We start from the raw sequence: 21,485 nt of genomic DNA, 5'->3' as shown, positions 1-21,485 counted from the left end.
CCTGATTCTTCCACTACAGCTCAGGCTCAGGGAGACTATGGCTCCTGGCCCCAAGCCTAGTGTCTTCCAAACGGCAAGTACTCAATACATGTTTGCTGCAGAAGTTAATGGGAGACTTTCAAGCATGGTGGGAGGGTACTGAGAAAGATCTGTGACATTTACTACTCCTCATGTGGTACCATGGCACCATAAAAAGCTTCACCTACATATGGGCCAGAATCTCCAGGGACAGGCCTAGGAATCTTCACATTACCAGCTCTCCAAGTGATTCTTCTGCTCACTAAAGCTGGAGATCCTGCCCAGGGAATCAGAGGAAAGGGAGGATTCTATGGCTTGGTCAGGGAAGGTTTTGCATTGAGATTTTGCATTGAGATAACGAAAGCCCCTGGAAAAACATGAGAATGTTTTCAAGGAACTTTGTCACATTTTAACCCATTAACACTTGAGTATAAATTAGTGCCTCCAATTAACACAGAAAAGAGAAAATAGACACAAGGTTGGTATGATTTGATAAAAGAAACTTTTCAAAGGTCTGGTGCAGAGCTAAGAATCAACTTGAGGGCTGGATGCCCGTTTCCAAGGGAGTTGGGGAAGATGCACATCACATTCTTCCCAGAGCTCTTCTTGCCCTCAGGCAGTACAACCCCCAAATAAAGAGATTTTTAAAAGAAAGAAAGAAAAGAAGGAAAAAAATGTGTCTGTTTCTACTTCCCAACAATCTTTAAGCAAGCGCCACAGTTAGAGGCCAAGAGGGCACTGGACTTGGAACATTTGGTGGCTCGCCCCTTCCCACATGCTACTGTTCCCAGCTGTATCTGCTGAGAATGAAAGTGTCGGGATCTTATAAAAGGCATTTTGAGAGGCCACAACACTTCCTCTTCTGACTTCAACATGAGGCCCTCAATTAAGCCGGAACTAATTCTTATGACAAGTTACAAACCACAAGCCAAAATAATGAAAACACTGACACCACTCACACTAGGGGAAGACTTCAGGGAGCTCCCATGACAAAGCCCCCGTTATTCACCCAACTCTCCCGACGGCTCCCAGTGCTGGGCACAGCAGCCTCCCTAAGCCCTGGAGAAAGAGGCAGAAAGCAGAATTTCCACCATGGCACTGATTCAAGCTTCTAGCAGATGGTTCTGCTGATTTAACCAACTTTTTCATAGAATTTTTTTCTCTCCATCAGGATGAGGCAGAGGGAAGAACACTAGACTCAAAGTCAAAAGTCCTGGGTTCCATACCCCAGTTTGTCAAAAATGGGGTGGCTGGCACAGGTTAGTCCATTTATCTGAGTCCCGCAACGTGCACGTGTTTGTGTGCATGTGGGCGTGTATATATAACAGTAAACTGGTAGCTTCAAAACTGAGATCTGAACACATCTAGTGGGGGGCAGGGGGGGGACACCTGTCCCTCCAGTTCTCTATTTACAGGCCTTGGTAGGTGTTTCTTTGCTAGAAGAGGAGTTTAGGAGCACAGGTCTGGTAGAAGGAATGAGGGTGGCGAAGGGTGATGGTTCCACATCAGCTGGGAGCACTCCACTCTGTCTGGGAGCAACCCTGTCGGCCTGCATGTGGTAGGGAGTGATTTGCCAGCACAATGAAGCCCCAGAGGCAGAATAAGCAAAGCCTGGCTCCTGAGCCCAAGTGAGACACCCTCAGGGGACTCCAGAAGCAACAGAGCAATCTTTAAGAGGGCGCCGAAGTTCCACAGTTATGCCAAGTAGGGGCTGAGCCCCTTCGGAGTTGGGTCATTCCAATGAACAAGAGGTCCTTCCTACTTGCTGGTGGGCCAGACCTGTGGACGTGTAATGGGCAAGAGAACTCTCCTGCCAACACCACGGGGCCAATGTCAGGCTCACAGTAGGTCATGTACAGGAGAGTAACTTGTAAACTACAAAAGAGATCTAGAGATGTGGGGATGTTCCTTTGTCCTTTGTTTTCTCAATATGAAGACAACACCCAAGAGTTCAAAGAGCTCAGATCCCAGTGGTAGATTGAGCCCTCAGAGGGCCCAGCATGGTTACATAGAAAAGCATCTTCGGGAATATGGATGAAGGCTCTCTTACTTTCCAAAGGGACCTTAAACTGTTTCTAAGGAGCTGACTTGACCCTCTGTAAATGGTGAATTCAGCCAATTTACCTTTGATACCAGATCTCTCTTCCCAGCTTTACTCCCTCTATCTACATACAGGGTAGTGCCATCTGAATACTCTACAAACACCTTCAAATCAGCATGTTCAAAATTAAATTCATCTCCCTCTATTCACAAATTTTAATGACCATTAAAATACACATCTGTACTTCCTCCAGACTCTTAAGCTCCTTGAGGACAGTGACCAGATCTTACATACCTTTGTATCCCCAGTGGAAAGAACAGGAGATTTCAATAGCAGTTCACTGCATTGAAATAGTGTTCAGCATTAGCTATGATAATGCTAGCTGCTATAATAAATGCCAAAATCTCAGGGACTTAATATAATATTTTATTTTGTGTGCACTAGAGACCCTAATATGGTTGTTCCTGACTAGCAGACAGCCTTTTGCATGCTCATTTGGGACCCAGGATAATTCTATTTTGCAGCTCTGCCCTCCTCTAGGGTCTTGAAGTCTTTGCATTCAGCACACCGATGCGGGGTATGTGTGTGAGAGAAAGAGAGAGAGAGAGAGAGAGAAAGAGAGTGATTAATTGCTTGGAAAAGTCTCCCTTTTACCTATATCATTGACATAACTATTAATAACTCACCTTTTCACTCTCAAAAGTGTCCAAATTTGAAGGATAAACTATATTGTTACTCTACTTATAAACCACCTCACAGATAATCTATGAGCCCACCATAAAGTTTCTCAAGGCTTACATTTTTCTCCATGGCAACTGAGAACCAATCTGAGGGTAAACACGGTAACATAAAGAAGAAAAGGTCAAGAGTGGCATATTCCATTGTACCTGACCACCATTTACTTTGTGGTCAGATACAGATACATTCTTTGAACCTTAAAATTCACTTCAGAGAAATCATGACCTTCCAGAGTATGCCTCCTCTGTGCTGTATCACAGCAGTGCCCTCAACCTGAAGAACCAGTGCCTTATATTCCAGCCTTTGCTGAATCTGCTTTGCAGCAAAGGACTGTCTCCAGAAACGTCAGTTTTCCTTTCCAAAAACAAACAAACAAAAAAGACCTACAATCTGATCTCAAATCCTTTCGTTACAGTATTGAAAACGTGCCCAAGAAGGAAATTAAGAAATTTCTTCCCAATGGTGAATTGCCACCCAACTTTAAAAATAAAAACTTTTAATTCTGAAATTATAATTATACAGACAGGGACCAGCCTGACATTTACTTTTGCTAATAGTCCTACTACATAACACAATAAACAAAGGTGCAAAGAGAATGTTTAAGACTTGAGGGCAAAGAGTTTTCAGGAACCCAAGAGAAGTTCACGAGATAGATATAGGAATACATACCAAGTACCAGAAAGCTAAAAGAAGGAAATAACCTAAAAGCCTTTGTTAGCCTCACTTGTGTAAATTTAGCTGGAGCAACTTGAAATTATACAGGAATCTCTTTGAGAAATAGTCCACAATTCAACTTCACCAATTCAGACTGATTTGCCATGTCAATTAGTCAGGATGAAAGAGGCTTTGCCAAATGTAGATGATTTCCCCATCTAACACCTTCTCTGGTTGAGCCTTGTAACGATACTGCTAAGAGGAATATCTGATCAAATGCTTAAGCATTAACCATGTGCAAGGAAAGCCATTAAATGATTGAACATTCTGTGAATTAAATTGATTTTCTAGAAAATGAAAACAAAATTGAATCCAAGAAAAAACTATCTTAAAATCGCATTAGACGAGCAAAAACATAAAATATTTTTTCACCGGGGCTATAAAAATTAAATTAGCTAAAAGAGGAAATAAATGCTTTTGTGTTCCAAGCAGTTCCATTTATTAGGACAATAGGTACCTAAGAAGGAACCAAAACTCTGAAAAGAACTGTAATTGTTTTTGAGGATGATGCTTTGTGTAGTGAAAGGAAAGTCAGCTTTTTCCTCTAAGTAACTTTCCAGGAAGAGGAGAATCATACTCAGTGGCTGCTCACAAGTGAAGAAAGGAAGGTTACAGGTAACCAGAAGTTCAGAGAAATCCACATTTGACCCCAAAACGGGCCCCCTGCTGAGGAGAGGGTGGGCAGGCTGGCTGCTTCCCCCTCACCCCCTCTCTGTCATATCATCCCTCCCAATCTTTCCATGGGTTCAGTTGCTGCTGTACATTTCTGCTTTTCACATACAGGCTGGTTCAAAATGCTGTTCTGGGCTCAGCTGCCTTTGTCAGCAGACTGAGTCATATCATGCCATGATGTCTATAAGAAAATTTTTGTTGTGCCCAGATCCTAGTTTTATTAGCCAGTAAGTACACCAGCTGCTATAACAAACAGGATCAGATTTCAGAAGCCAGACACAATTTCAAAAGTCCAGGTCCCTCTTTTCCAAATGGTGACTCTGGGATCTGGGTTCTTTCTATCCTCCGATTCTACCATCTTCAAACCAACTGGACGGGAGCAGAGAGCAGCCTCATGGAAGATTGTGCAGAGCTCAGTTACATGATTCCTCTAGATGCACAGGGATCTGGGAAATGTAGCTTTCTTTGTACTCAAAAGAGAGAGTACTCAAAAGAGAGGAGAACTGGACACTGGTGAATCCCAGCAATTTCTGCCACCCTGGATCTATTCAGAAAACACCTGTGAATGTCTTCTGCACATGAGATACTCTGTCAAGGACTAGGGTAAATGCTGAGCAGCATGCTGCACTTTGGTGATCACAGGCTTGCAGGAGAGAAAAATAGGCACGTTAATGATTACAATATAACATGATCAATGATATTAGCAGAGGGCTGAAGGAACCCCGAAAAGAAGCAAGATCAGGAAAGTTTCAGGGACGTTTGAGCTGAGTCTTGAAGGAGGGTGACAATGGCTAATGCTCTTTAATCATTTTCCACTACCCAGCACTGTTCTAAGTGCTTTTCACGTATTAACTCACTTAATCAGCACTACTCTAAAGCTAGGTAGTGTTATTAGACCAACAGATGAGAAACTGAGGCACAGAGAGGTTGAGTCACTTGCTCAGGGTCTCACTGTTTACTAGTGATGGAGGCAAGGTTTGGACCCAGGCATTCCATCTCCTGAAACGACTCTCAACCAGCAAAGTATGTGGAGAAGCAGCAGGAGTTCACCAAGGAGGAAGGATGAGGCCCCCTCTGCTGACAGGGGCCCTGTATCATCATTCTGTAAAGTACAGCAGGTTGGGGGAGACACATGCTGTTAAGGTCTCACTACACCCTCACCACCCAAGCCAGGCAGCTATGGGAGTCACGGACAGAGTGAGAGCCCAGAACCAGGATCACCATGGCAAGGCTGGGAGGATGTCAGGACACTAGGGAGATGGGCCAGACTGGAGAAGGAACACAGACCTGAATAGTAGACTGTCCTTCTAAGGCAGGGCCAGTAGCCAAGGAAGGTATCGGGAGAGGGTGATTCATTTAATAAAAAAATTATTAAGATCTTTTTAGGATAGCTCGGAGATAGAAACAACCTAAGTGTCCATCATCGGATGAAAGGATAAAGAAGATGTGGCACATATATACAATAGAGTATTACTCAGCCATAAAGAGGAACAAAATTGAGTTATTGGCAGTGAGGTGGATGGACCTAGAGTCTGTCATACAGAGTGAAGTAAGTCAGAAAGAGAAAAACAAATACCGTATGCTAATACATATATATGGAACTTAAGAAAAAAAAAAAGTCATGAAGCACCTAGGGGTAAGACAGGAATAAAGACACAGACCTACTAGAGAATGGACTCAAGGATATGGGGAGGGGGAAGGGTAAGCTGTGACAAAGTGAGAGAGTGGCATGGACTTATATATACTACCAAATGTAAAATAGATAGCTAGTGGGAAGAAGCCGCATAGCACAGGGAGATCAGCTAGGTGGTTTGTGACCACCTAGAGGGGTGGGATAGGGAGGGTGGGAGGGAGGGAGACGCAAGAGGGAAGAGATATGGGAACATATGTATACGTATAACTGACTCACTTTGTTATAAAGTAGAAACTAACACACCATTGTAAAGCAATTATACTCCAATAAAGATGTAAAAAAAAAAAAAAGATCTTATTAGGTTCAACATATATCAATCCAAGTTGAAGTTGACCCACAGCCAGAAGCTGGCAGTAGGGGACAGTGCCCTCTCCCTGTGTGCAGGTGATCCCAGGGCCGTGCAGGCTGTCATTGTTGCAAAGAAGAAAGTGGTAGCCCATACTTGATTTCCTAGGACTTCTGCTTCCCCTGCTGAGTATCCGTGCCATCAGACTCTAACCACTGCCTGGATTCCACTCAGCCCATGTGCACAGCCTCCTCTGTGTAGTAAAAGCGTGCAGTGCTCACCCACACCCAGTCTTGCTCTCCATCCTGGACACACAGGTCTGCACTCCATAGTTCCCTCACAGTTAGGTGGGGCCACATGACTAGGTGGAGCCAGTGAAATGCGTTTCTGTCTCCTCTGGGACACCAAATAAAGAACTGGTCCCCAGTCCTTTGCCTTGGCAATGCTGGAAGCCACCTGTTGAGACGGCAGCCTAACCAGATAGACGGAATGCTGCCCAGAGCCTCGCCGACCCAACACTGGACTTTATGAAAGCAAGAAATAAGCCTTTTCTGCCTTAACTCCCTGACATTTCTGGGTTTATTTATCAATGTAGCGTAACCTGGCTAGTGTATATATTTCAAGCCTGTGCCCATCACTGGTTTTGTTTCTTCTGTTTCGACCCTAAAACTCATGCCAACCTCACTTCATTATTCAGCCAAGATTAAATCTGCTAAATCTAATCCAGCAGTACGCACATGTGGTTACTTCTTAATCAGTTATTATTTTTCACATTTTTTAAATGAAACTATAAATAAAACTCCTTGATCAACACTTGGAATGTCATTGTCTATGTCAGAATGGCCACAGAGTCTGAGCTATTTCCAAACACATCCTCCTAGTCTAAGTGGGAATCTAACAGGATGAACTTTCCAGTAATGAGGCTTGAAAACCTTGCCACCACCAGGAGAAGCAGCGGTCAGGCCAGGAGAAAGGCTGCTAACTCCCTTGCTGAAGTTCTGATTAGCCTTCCTGCAACTAGCCTACTAGTGGAGGGGTTCTTATCTGAACATCTGATTCATGAATCCTTCCTGGCCCTCCTTGCACCCCCGCCACACACACACACACACACACACAGGATATTAGCAAACTGCAACACGAACATTTCCAAAAGCAGCTGTGTTCAGTGCCAGTGTACCTCAAGTTGTGAGAAAGCAATATTCAAGAATTATTAAAGTATAAATTCAATCAGAATTAGAGAACATCTTTTGGTAAATTCCAATCTGTTTAGTTTACTTCCTTGAAAGGAGAAGTACGCACATGTAGAATTCTAGCTTCAACTTGATGTCTACACATTTCAGAAAAAAACCACAGGAAAAAAACTGTCTTTTGCTCTCTTTCCCATCTTGCAAGATGGCAGGTGAAAAAGCTGAGAAGGACACTAAGGAGAAAAAACCTGAAGCCAAAAAGGCTGATGCTGGTGGCAAGGTTAAAAAGGCAAAGCAGATTAAGAAGGGGAAGCCCCACTGCAGCCGAAACCCTGTCCTGGTCAGAGGAAGTGGCAGATATTCCCGATCGGCTATGTATTCCAGAAAGGCCTTGTACAAGAGGAAGTATCAGCAGCTAAATCCAAGGTTGAAAAGAAAAAGAAGGTGAAGGTTCTTGTTACTGTCACAAAACCAGCTGGTGGTGACAAGAATAGAATAGTGGTACCTGGGTGGTTAATCTTCACTAAATGCCTAGGTATTATCCTACTGAAGACGTGCCTCGGAAGCTGTTGAGTCATGGCAAAAAAAAACCCTTCAGTAAGCATGTGAGAAAACTGCGCGCTAGCATCACTCCTGGGACCGTTCTGATTATCCTCACTGGGCGCCACAGAGGCAAGAGGGTCATTTTCCTGAAGCAGCTGGGCAGTGGCTTGCTACTTGTGACTGGGCTTCTGTCCCTCAATCGAGTTCCTCTGCGGAGAACACACCCGAAATCTGTCATTGCCACTTCCACCAAAATTGATATCAGTGGTGTGAAAATCCCACAACATCTCACTGATGCTTACTTCAAGAAGAAGAAACTGCATAAGCCCAGGCACCAGGAAGGTGAGATCTTCGACACAGAGAGAGAGAAATACGAGATTACAGAGCAGTGGAAGGTTGATCAGAAAGCTGTGGACTCACAAATTCTGAGAAGAATCAAAGCTGTTCCTCAACTCCAGGCCTACCTCCGCTCTGTGTTCGCTCTTACAAACGGAATTTATCCTCACAAAGTAGTGTTCTAAACTTCTTACAAAGAACCTAATTAAATAATTCGGTCCATTTAAAAAAAAAAAAAGAAAACAATTGTCTTTTGATCTCTAGTACCAGTTGGGCAGTCAGACCCCAGACATAAGGAGACAGGACGGTATGCTTCTCTTCATCAAGGTTACTTTGAGAAACACACAGTAAACTGGGCTTAGCAGCAGAACAAGCTGAGAGAGAACTGGGTTCAAAAACAAAATGCACAAATTGTATAATTGCCTAAAAAGCCACAAAGTTACTTAGCTAAATTTTTAAAGGACTGATATTACTTAAAATGATAATAATCCTCACTTGACTAATTTAAATATTTTTCAAAATACTTGTACAATATTTTATTTTTCAGGGTATACAAATACAAATGGTTCACACTATCCAAGTCAAATGCCTTGAATTCCTCCCACTTCTCCTCATCCCGTTACCTCCTGCGCCTTCTCCCATACCCATTCCCAGAATTTCCTTCTCAGACATGGATGATACAATCTGGAGCTATAGGTACAGATTACCACATAATTACTACCATATCATGTATCTTCTAAGAATTATTTTTTACATTTGCTTTCAGTTTGTAAACAAAAATCCAATTACAGGTTTTATATGTAATCCCTAATTATTATTTATAACTATCTAGGTATACAAACAGATGTACACTGACTGGTTTAAGTGTCTGCCCCTGGCCTTTTTCATACTCTGGTTTTTTGATCACTCACTGCACCATCAACCATCTCTTAGTCACCTGGAATTTATCTTCACGTACTTTTTTCAAAAGAGACAAATAAGTAAAACCTTGCCCAAGAGAACCAATATCACAGAAAATTTCTGAAGCTTTGTCTACCAGAGAATATAATTGTTGTTTTCACACATGAAAGACAACCTGGCTAGGTATAAAATTCTTGAATACAGCCTTTTATGAGCAAAACTCTATAGATATTGCTTTGGTATAGCTATCACAGAAGGGTACGATTCTGGAAGATTTTATCTTTCTTCTTTTGGCATTTTGGTATTATCTATTTGCTCCCCACTGAACACGTGTTGTTGTAATAAGAAAAAAATTAATAAAAACAAATAAAGTGAATAGATTTGTGATGAGCGCTGCTTATTATGTTCCCATGTTCTGCTGGACATTGAAAGGCATGTCAATAATTGCTGTTGTCAAGGCAAGAACCCAGCAATAGGCCACAGATAGATACTGATGATACAAATGAATGTTACAAATTACTGCACAGTAATTTTACAATTAACAAAAATAATAACATTGGGATTTAACATCATATGCTTTAGAAGGGAAAAAGTAGTGCATCTAGAACGCATAATGAGAAGAAAACATCAGAAGTCCTCAAACCTCTCCAGATCTTCCTCAGGCAGGACTCCAAAATCTGAAGCCCACAGGGTCTTAGAACAACTAAGCTCTAGTTCTAGCCTCCCTTAGGCTCCCAATATACAACCTCTTTATTCAGAAAGACAACACCACACCCCAAAAAAGAGACACGTCAAAACTGAGTATACTTCAGAGGAGTTCAGATGGAGAAGGACCGTAGCACAGTTGTTAAAAACACACAATTCAGGTTCCAACGACCTGGGTTCGAGCCTGACTCTACCACATACCCCATACTTGTGGGTGACCTTGAACAAATCAACTTCCGTGTGGTCCTATTTCCTCATCTGCAAGATCAAGGTAAGAATAATATCTCCCTCACGGGATTGCTGTAAGAATTGAGTTAAAATAAAACACAGTACCTGGCATGCAGGAAGTATGAACCAAGTGTTTACAATGAACAAATGAGCCACACAAAATAAGAGTTATAGGCTGACCTCCGTTATTTGACATGTCCCCCAGGAACATCTATGATCATCGAAGTGAGCATAGCACGCAATCTTCCTGCCATCCCAAATCAAACCAGTTAGGCAAGCTGAGGAGAGCTGACGGGGCTGGTTCAAGTCACAGGACTTACTGGTTCCAGAAGTAGAGCCAGCTCTTCCGGTGCACTGTGCTGTTCCCTACATTCAGCCTCCAAGCTTCCCTGACACTGAGTCTGGTCTTTCAGACACAGCACCACTGTGGATCTTGTTACCGAAACACCAGGTGAAGCTCCCCTTGGTTTGCAAAATAAACAGAGAAACGGTCCTTAAAACATCCCCCCTACAAAATGAGGGAATCCTACTACACTTTTGTTAGGTTTTTGTTTTTGTTTTTTTTTTTTTGACTGTCAGAGGACAGGGGATGTTCTGTTTGTTCTTCTACCTAGGAATTGTAGATTTCTCAACTTCCTTTCTTTCAAGAGGAAGTTGGTCCAAACCTACAACTAGGAGTCCTACTTGAAGATTCAACACTGCTATTTAAAGCAAGTAGAAAGAAGGCAAGAAACAGTTTTTCATTTCACTTAGCACCCTGTTGGAGAGCTAGTCTCTCAGCCTTATGGTCTCACAATTAAGTTGTTGGCACAATTAATCTAAATGAAAAGGAGGATTTTACTCTCACACCTACTAACCCACATTAGGAAAATCTATGAGGGTCAACACCCTGGAGTATCCCCCAAAGAACCTCTAAAGGGGGAGGGGGACTATAAAAGAACACAAGCTACAGAAGCTCCTCCACCACCTACCATCCAGGTGAGCCTACACACGACTTAACCTCTTCAAGCATTCTCATCTGCACAACAGAGAGGTAATAATACCTACCTCATAAAGTTGTGTAAGGATTAAATGAGAAAATATATCTACTGCATGTATCACAGTGCCCTACATGTTAATTATGGCCTTCATTATCACAGCCAAACAAGAATAAAGACCTCTCTGCTCAAGTATGGGGTCTCCACAAGTGCTGCTATATCAAGCAATTTACAAAGTAATTATGCCAGTCCTGATGGCTTACATCTGTCTACCGGAAGAACTTTCCATGTCATAATATATAATAGGCTATTTGTATGTTCCCAGAACCAGCTCCTATTTCACTGTTTTTGTATAGCCCCTAAAACTTTGACAGGGCAGCCCTGAATCTTGCCCCTATGATGAAACACTTTCTTACAGGTCTGGTGTCTAGTTGACTTTTGACTTTATTAGTCATAGTCATGGAATCAAAGCTTGTTTGCTTCCATGGCTCACTGAGGATATAACTGGAGAAACAGCTGTGATGATAGCTTGCTGACTTTTAGGCTAAATTCAGAGAGAGGATGCACAGAAACCTCCATTTGGCTCCAGAGAATCTAGAATCCCTCAGAATTCCAGTAACAAGAGAGACACCAGATCACCCCAAAAGCCAACTGGAGCCTCTTCTAGCCTGGGGTGTGGGAAGCTCCCAAGAGCGTCAAGAAGGAAATATCTCACTTGGCTCAGCTGGACTGGCTAGTTTTGACCTCCACAGGGCGGAACAGCAGGGAAGACAGACAGGCTCACGTGCTTTGTCCTGGCTGGCTGTGAGCACAAGATCTCCAGGTGCCCTCTCTTCTGAGTGTATCTCACAACCTCTGGAATCAACCCCAGGTGCACAACAGTAGAGCTGGCAGTCAGGTGGTCCTTACCTCCTCATGCTTTTAGGGAGAGGCTAAAAAGCTGCCCAGTGGGATCTATTAGTTCTCCCATCTGACAACTCCTCCCCCTGCCCTCCCTCCAGAGTTGGGTTTATTCTCAGCAAGGAACTGATGACTGAAATGGGATTGAGTAATACCTGGAAAAGGAATGAGCTGAGAGAGAGCTCACAGCCAGCCAACAAACCAAGTTCAGAGGTTCACACTTAATTCCTGTTGCCCTGTGACCTTGGCAATCTGGGGAACCCTCTAGTCAGCCCACTTCTCTCTCCTTCCTGCACCTCTGCCCATATGCTCCCTCGACCTCCACCCCCAACTCCCTGTATGCCCTTCGTTCTCTCCCTTTCTAAACAGATTCTGGAAGCGTGACAATATAGAGCAAGCCAGAAAATGGAAATACAATGCTAATCACACACACACTTCATAATTTGTAAAATAATACTTCAAATGTGATCTCCTTGGCGGCGAGACATATCCATGGTAAAGAATCTAATTCAAAGACCTAAGATTGAAACGTTCATACTGTTTCTTATGAAAGCAAGATTGCAAGGCCCTGAGTCATATGTTCCTCTGTTTGACCTGTGTCAGAAGAGCTTTCAACCTGGAAGCTGCCGCATGGTGGGATATCACATCAGGCCAGTGATAGCTTCTCTCTGTTTTGTCTCTTTTGTCAGTGAGATAAAGAGAGGCACCAGTGCCTCCCATTCAGAAGCCCATGAAGGACCCACCATAAGCAGAGAATCTTCTTTCCCACAAACTTGGTACTATCGAATCACAGAACAAAGGGCAGGGTCTCCCATCCTTTACTTTCATTCACTGGGGCAAGGATTCTGCCCACTTCTTACCCACTGTCTCATTTCTCACCAAAGGAGCACTTGCAAGTTGAAAGATTTATATTCTGTGAACTATTTCACTTGTCATCAGCCACGGGCTCCAGGCTCCGGGCTGCGCTGGTCAGTTCCGGGAAGGTTCCCTGAGCCTCCCTCATAGGCAAGGCCATACTGCTCCCAAGTGGCTCCTGTGGAGAAGCAGGAAGCCAGAAACGGCTGTGACTGGACCGCTTTTCAGACCCGCCGGGGCCTGCCTCGCTGTTATGAGGCCCCCTCTGTCAACCCGGCCCTAGACCCTTCCGAGGGCCCATCCCACTGGAGAACTCGGCATCTCACAACTCCAGGAAGGCCCTAAGTCGAGGCACCAGGGGCAGTCACTCCGTATCTTTAATAAGCCTAAAAAGCTGCACGGCTGCTCTAACACAAGAAAGGCCCGAATTCAACCTGGGCATCATCACAGAAGAGTCTGTTAAGATACAACTGGAAGGAGACCCTCCCTTCCTTAAAAAAAAAAAAAAAAAAAGGCCGGGGCGGGTGGGAGCAAAAGGAAAAAGAGGCATAAGTATTTGGAGACTAAAAACATTTGTTAGTACCTACTGCATAGGCCTCTTTGCACCCCAGAGGCAGCTCCTTACTCCTTATGAATCTTCTTAGGGTAGTTTATGAAGGTAAGTCAGTTTTTTGTTTTTTGTTTTTTTTTAGCTAATTGGGCCTCTCACTGTTGTGGCCTCTACCGTCGTGGAGCACAGGCTCCGGACGCGCAGGCCCAGCGGCCATGGCTCACGGGCCCAGCCGCTCCGCGGCATGTGGGATCCTCCCGGACCGGGGCACGAACCCGCGCCCCCTGCATCGGCAGGCGGACTCTCAACCTCTGCGCCACCAGCGAAGCCCCGGTAAGTCAGTTTTAATAAGTAAAATCTCCTTCAAGCTCATGCTTTTCTCAACAATGAAAAATACAATCTATCTTTATAATTAGTGTTCCCCTAACTTTGACTGTTACTGCCCCCCAAAGGGGATTGGACCCTTGTTTCTAGTCCCGTGATTGATCAGCTGTGTTCAAAGTTTAGAGCAATATCATTAACTCTCAGTTGACAGGGGAAGCTTGGTAAGAGAGCAAAAATAAGATAATCCCCCCCTAAAAAAATCCTTAGGGATACCAGGCAGCCCTTCCAATACCTGAATCACCTGGGGAACTCTTAATACTGCCAAAGCCCAGGCCCAGCTCCAGACCAACTCAATCAGAACCTCTTCAGGTGCACCCAGTCAGGCATGGGTGTGTGTTTTCTGCAGCTCTGCAAACAAGGCTGAGGACCTCTCTCCTAGACCGGGGGTCTCCAATCTAGCCGCACAGAAGAAACGCCTGGGGAAACTCAGACACCCTTTCCTGGACCCCACCCCAAACCAACGGAATCAGTCTCTGGGAATGGCGCCTGAGGGTTTTGTTCAGAAGCTCCCAAGTGATTCTGCAGTTATAGTACTTGATTAAAAGATTGCATTTTTATTACAGAAAAGCATTCACAGAAAAAGTAGAGAATAAAGAAGTAAAAAAGAAATTTACTTTACACATGCATAATCCCAAATCCTACCTTCCAGAAATAACCACAGTTAATTACTTTAGCTGAGGTGAAGATGGGGGGGGAGGGGGGGTGGTACTGAGGGAATACGCAAGTAAAGGAAGGTGTACTCACAGTTTCCGAATTCAAGGTCCCCATCACCTTCCTAAACTCTCTCCAAGCAGTTCTGGAGGTAAGAGACTGCGCCCCGGCGTCCCGCAACAGGCAGGCGCACGGGCACGCACTGACGTGAACGCGCAGCACTGACGTGAACGCGCACGCGCGCACGCGCACGCACTCACGCGTACCGGCACCCCCGCAGGCACGTTCACGGTCACATGCCGAGTCACAAGTGCAGGCACGTGAACACGAACCCTGCTTTGAAGGAGGGCTGCAGAGACTCTGCCGTCCTTCTCGTCACCAAGAAGCCGTTGTATAATTTCATTTTGTGGGTGCCTAAGTTAGAAACATTTTGTTCACCAAACCAGGTTTATGAAGTGATAATTACCTCGTTTGGCCTTTTTTTTTTTTTTTTTTTCGGTACGCGGGCCTCTCACTGTTGTGGCCTCTCCCGTTGCAGAGCACAGGCTCCGGACGCGCAGGCTCAGCGGCCATGGCTCACGGGCCCAGCCACTCCGCGGTATGTGGGATCTTCCCGGACCGGGGCATGCACCCGTGTCCCCTGCATCGGCAGGCAGACTCTCAACCACTGCGCCACCAGGGAAGCCCCATTTTTTAAATTAATCATAGATTTATGTAACTCCCAATCAGAGCTGCTTTCAGAACAAAGCAACCCAGGCCCAGCACCAAGTTGTTATTATTCCCTCCAAGACAAAAAAAAAGAAAGAAAGAAAAAATGTGCTTATTGAGCCTATGCAATTTATCCTACGTCCTTTTTTTTTTAATTTAAGAAATTTGAAATACTGTAATACAGGAAACATGTCACCACCGTTGAGAGCCTGGGGATATTTGAGAGGGAAAAGGAAACGACGAATAACAAATTTCCCTAGGGCGGTAGGTTAAAAGGGAGGGGAGAGCATAAGGGCAGGGATCCATTGTAATGCTACAATTGTTAGGAATTTTATTCTGCCAATAATTATGCATGAATCCTTGGGCAAATCAAGATATCGTCTATCTTCCCATTTGTAAAATGAGAGAGATCAAGTTTAAGGCAGAGTTTCTCAATGTTGACACTATTAACATCTTGGGCAGGCTACTTCTCTGTTGGGGGGTAGGAGAGGTAGCATCCTGTGCGTTGTAGGATGTTTAGCAGCGTCCCTGGCCTCTATCCACCAGATGCCAATAGCACAGGCTCACTCATGCCCCAGTTGTGAGTCAAAAATGTCTCCAGAGATTGCCAGATATCCCACGAGGGACAAAATCAACCCTGGTTTAGAACCACTGGTCTAGGGTAACTCTGAAGGTCTCTTTATTTTCAAAAATTCATAAAGTATGTGGGAAAAGCTGGGAAGATGATTGACATCTCAGGGAATGTGCATATAAAAAGCCAAAGATGAGTACATGTAGAATTATCCTGTAAAGCAGAGGTTCTTAAGCTTGGCTGAACATTAGAATCACCTGAGGAGCTTTTTAAATTCCCAGTCTCAATGTCTAACCCCTGACCAATTAAACCAGAACTCTGGGAGTTGAACAGAGTTCAGGTGTTTCCAGTGTGTAGCGGTTTGAGGATCAGTGGAGGAGAGATAGAAATAACAATATCTGTGCATCATTTCTTATGATTCTGATAAAATTTTATTTCAATCAGCAAGGAAACCAAAAACCCAATCTAGACTGGCATTTTGCAAAGCACTGGGAAACAGGTCATCTTAAATCAGGCCAATCTCAAGCTTTCAATTTTTTTTTAATAAAATCCCTTGCAGCTCTGACAATCTTATTCTATTTATTTATTTGTTTGTTTATTTACTTATTTATTTATGGCTGAGTTGGGTCTTTGTTGGTGCACACGGGCTTTCTCTAGTTGCAGTGAGTGGGGGCTACTCTTCGTTGTAGGTGCATGGGCTTCTCATTGCGGTGGCTTCTCTTGTTGCGGACCACGGGCTCTAGGTGCCCGAGCTTCAGGCGTTGTGGCTTGCGGGCTCTTGAGCACAGGCTGAGTAGCTGTGGCGCACGGGCTTAGTTGCTCCGCGGCACGTGGGATCTTCCCTGACCAGGACTCGAACCTGTGTCCCCTGCATTGGCAGGCGGATTCTTAACCACTGCGCCACCAGGGAAGTCCTCAAGCTTTCAATTTCAATGAGTATTTGAGTATCCCCACTTCCTGGAGAAATACTTGAGCATCCAGAGACTCAAAGTTGAAAAGCCCAGTGTCTCTGAGGAAGGTGTAGCCATTCATCCCACAAATCCTCCCATCCCTGCAGTTAGGGACCTGAGAGCACACCAACCACTCTCTCCAAACCATGACTGTCAATTGCATTTATCCTGTTCGACAGAGATTACCTGTTCCAGTTTATCAAGTAAATGACAATCACATCAAAAGAAAATGTGTGCACTCCCTGAAAGAGGAAGATACACCCTGTACTTATCTCTGTGTGAAATCAGTCTGTGTGGCAGGGCTTGGAAGAGGCCTAGAGACCCAAGCAATGAGGCAAAGCCACTACTAACCAGATTTAACATGAAAATGACATAAGCAGTTCAAAGGGGCCACTGTAAAGTGACTAAAGAATCCTCAACCATTTCCTGGGGATTCTGTGCTGATTAACTTGGTACTCTGCAAAGTGCTCACAGTTTCCTAAAAAGAAAGGAAAAGGATGCAATCCTATTTACTGTAATTTTTGTTATGCTGTTACAAAAAAATAGCAGCCAAAATTTATTGAACACTTACTCTGTGCCAGGCACTGTGCTAAGCATTTCATATACATTATTTCATTTAATCCTCACAACAATCTGATTAGATTGGTATTATTACTAATAATTATTATTACCCCTGTCTTATAAATGAGGAAACTGAGGCTTAGAGAAGTTAAGTGACTTGCTTCCAGCAGCCACAGGAATGGAAATTAAAACGTAGGCAGTCTGACTACAGAGCCTAAGTTCTTGAGCATCGTGTAATATGGCCTCATGAGTCTTTATTCATTTGTCAGAACATGAAATTAATGCCTTTGCATATCAGTCTTTCAATCAGGGATTTCAAAATACTTTCAAAGCATACAGTATATGGGCTTATGCCTAGATATGATCCCAGTGGAGAAATGGTATGCCTGTGTTCTCCAGTATTGCTTCAAACCACCTAAACAGAATCACCTGTTTAGGGAGCTGGTTTAAATGCAGGATACTAGGCCCCATCTCATGCCTAATTTGAGATGTGAAGAAGCCAGTGTGGGAATCTGCATTGTGAACTAGCTCCCCAGGTGATGTTTTTGCTCATCGAAGCAGAAGAACCATTCCCCTAGGATTGGCACTTTCGCATTCAAAAAGCACAGTCTTGTGCCTGTGAAACTTGAGGAAAGAATATTTATCTCTTCAGAATTATAAAACAAGAAAATACAAAGATCAATTTTAAGAGCCAGAAGATTCCCAGTAAGGCAGTGCCCTTAAAGATCCCTTGATATATTTTAACATATTCAATTTAAGACATAAACTCACTTACCCGAATACATCATACTTTGCACTGAGAATCTGCCTTCCTCTGGAGACAAGAAATCTACTTTATTAATATCACTTAAGCTGTTACTCAAAGCCTTCAAAACACACACACACACACACACACACACACACACACACACACCTACATGAATTTGAGTAAACACTGTGTAACCAGAAAATGAAATTGCTCTCAAATAACCATTATGACTTTTCTTATATGCTCACATTACAATAAAATTCAGAGTGAGAGCTATCAGTGGATACGGAAATTACAGACCATGTGTTCCTTTGCAAGATATGAGCCCTTAAGAGCTGTGATGGCGAATTATTCCTCTCTGTCTCCAGTTTCAAGCACACAGTAGGCAATTAATCCAGTCTTGTGTTAAGAAAAAAGAAAGGAAGAAAGAAAACTTCAAAAGAATCAGTGAGCAAATTAATTCCCCAATGAGAAGAAGCCTACAGGTCCTCTCTCCCCCAGTGCAGCTTTTGGACAGGACTGCCCTCTGAATACAAGAGAACATGGAAGGCATTTCTTTAAGCAACTAATTTTCTCCTAGTAATGCTTTTCAAATCTTGAAGCAGTTTACAACAAAAAATAATCACCCCAACTTCTTTAGCATTCACATACAACCTAAAGTAAACCTCCAAATGAAAAATGAAAACCAGAAAAAAACATGTTGAAGAAGGAAGAGAGAAAGAAGACAGATTGTCATGTAAAAAAAAAACAATAACAGTATACAACACACCAGGGATTGGGAAAAATATCAAATTTTCATTTTACAGCAATTATGTTGAGCTTGCTTCATTCTGCTATTCATGAGTTTCATATTCTTCCTCGCATTAAAACATATTTATGCTGCTGCTTCATTCCCTCCAGTCCCTGTGCAACATGAATATTCATATAGCCCCTATAGGCTGCAAATGTGTACGCGCACGCACACACACGCACTCACACACACGCCTATATCACACCCAAATGTTGGCCTCTTGATCCCTGGGAACTCATATGATTAGAGAATTTCCAAACGGCTGCAAAACAAATGCTAGGGATAATACTACTCAAACAGCATCAGGAGAATGTATGTGTGGGGTTGGTTTCCAGCCACTGGAATAATTCTGAGTTAATGTATTCAGAACATCTTACTCAGACTTCCACATTGTCACATCAAATCATGAACATTCAGACCTTAAAGAGACCCTAGAATCATCTGCTTCCAAATCCCTCATTTTACACGCAAGGAAATCAAGCTCAAAGTGAAACTGCTTGCCCATAATCAGATGATAAGTTGGTGCCTGAACATCCAATCCAGTTGTCTCTCTACTATGCCATATTGGGACCAATATTTTGCACTTAATAGATAGCTAGCTGGCAGTTCAACAAGAAAATTCATCCAGAGTCCTCTTGGTAATGACTGCAAGATCTAAATTCAATTTCTATAAATAATTGCCAATTTTTGTTACAGTTCCTGAAGAATGCTAGACTCCAATAATCAATATTAAAATTAATGAGTTCTAGCTCTTCTTTTTCGTTAACCTCTTTTTTAAGTGCTAGTGACTAATGGGAATAAAATATAAAAAAGAAAAGAGACTGTAAGGTTCAGAAAATAGACAAACTAGATATTCCCATTCACCATATGCTTTCGCTTCATAACTCCAGTCCTGCCTATCTCTGAAGAGGTGGTGCCCTCTAACACAGTGCTGCTCAAACTTACAGGTCGCATGAATCAGACAGAGTGCAGATTATGATACAGTAAGTCATGGGGACTTGAGATTCTGCATTTCCAACAAGCTCCCACGTGACTCCGATGCTCTTGGTCACAGGACCACACTCTGCTGAAACATTCACAATGATCCAGCTATGGACACCATGCAAAGCAAACCAGATGGCAAAGAGTAAAAGACCAGTGAGCAGGCCCTGAAAGCAATGCTTATAATGACAGTAGCAGAGCAGGACAACTGGCCAACAAAAGTTAATTATCAACTAATAAAATAATGTCCTCTGGACCCTAAGTCTACCTTATCTAGATGTCAATGTCAGAAAAGGCCCCCATGTCATCATTCGATGGCAGGTAAGTTGTACTTATGCAGGAGACTCATCTCTGAGAGATTAACCTGGAAGCATAAAAGGCAGCATAGGTTCTAATTCTCTGCATTAATACTCAGGAGCAAGGAATAAATGAAACCAGAGCACTTTCAGTTGCTTATAAATAACTTCCCTGACGAATACATGGAAACAGAACGGTCTTCAATCAGGAGAGTGCATCGCCGAGTCCAGCCCTATCCTTAGTTTACTGAAACAAAACAAACCATCGTGTCTAACAACTTTGCTTGGAAAATAGATTTTGTACCAGATGGACATTTATTTCAAAAAATCAAATGGGCAACTTAATTTAACCTTTCTGATTCAGTAGATCCTAGCCGTTCTATGAACATGCTTCCAACCTTTCCCCCAAGGAATTGAGTTGTAACATGGGGAGCATGACCATTTATTTGGCTTAAGGAACACATTAATTTATCTGGTTTATAGAATTTAAACATCTGACGAGTGACAGTGGGGTTGATTTTATTCATCAGCTAATTGCTTTGCCACCTGGAGCTGAAGCTTTATATATGCAGCTTATAAAAGATCTGAAAAGGATCTCAATTATTCTTTAATTTGTTCCTTGAATATAAAGTAGGAAAATCTGGCTTAATCAAACATTGTCTCAATTCTACTGGGATATGTCTAGTTACCTTATAACAAGGTAAGCTTTCATTTAATCATATGATATGATAATTCCCCACTTTCAAGCCAAGTAGCCTCTTAGTTACAATCAATTTTCCACTGAAAAAATAAACACTGTCTCTTTACTGAAATCCCAGTAGAGAAAAATAGCCCTTTTTAATGAAACCTGCTGCTAATACAACCACACTAGGAATTTCTGTGTAGGAATCCATTAAACCTCCTAATTTGACATTGCTGGCAAATTGCAGAATAAAGCGAGTTCCATGAACAGTTCTCTATATGCACATGGCCATTATTGGCACACATGGAAGAAATGGATAATGAGTGCATGCACATGCGCCCACACACACGAACACACACACAGCATTACTGGAATCTATTAAATCTCACTTAATAAATGTTTTAATCAAGTTGAGCCCTACAATTTATCTGAGGGAGAAAAAAAGAAGAGAAACTAGCAGTCATGCAATTTCTTTAATTGCAGTGAGTGAATCTGAAATGCCAGCATGTGATAGAAGGCTGCTAGAAATCCCAAGGCATAAAAGCAGTAACTGGCAGGCAACTGGGACTCCTCTTGAAATGTAGCCTTGCAACAAGCTGAAAGTTAAAATCGTAATGCCATTATTTTAATGACCTAGGGTACTGTGGGTTTAAAGCCAAGTATTTTGTCCCTATTGTACCAAGTTTACCTTCATCATCTCTTAAATGCCACACAGCTGCCAATATGAGCTAAGTCAGGGAGAACAGGGGGCCAGGCATTGCACGGGCTTCCTGGAGGAAAGCAGGTCATCATCTAGCACCCTGTCTGAGAAGAGAGGGGG

At 43.1% G+C, this 21,485-nt stretch overlaps 1 pseudogene; it reads left to right on the top strand.

The window, feature by feature from the left end:
* Positions 1 to 7,554: 7,554 nt before the first annotated feature.
* On the top strand, positions 7,555 to 8,459 carry LOC132501733 (large ribosomal subunit protein eL6-like; annotated as a pseudogene).
* Positions 8,460 to 21,485: the final 13,026 nt, after the last annotated feature.

This window comes from Mesoplodon densirostris, chromosome 14 (genome assembly GCF_025265405.1).
Source record: "Mesoplodon densirostris isolate mMesDen1 chromosome 14, mMesDen1 primary haplotype, whole genome shotgun sequence".
Classification (NCBI taxonomy): Eukaryota; Metazoa; Chordata; class Mammalia; order Artiodactyla; family Ziphiidae; genus Mesoplodon; species Mesoplodon densirostris.
The sequence above is the reverse complement of the archived record's forward strand: the minus strand, read 5'-3'. Positions and strand labels throughout refer to the sequence as shown.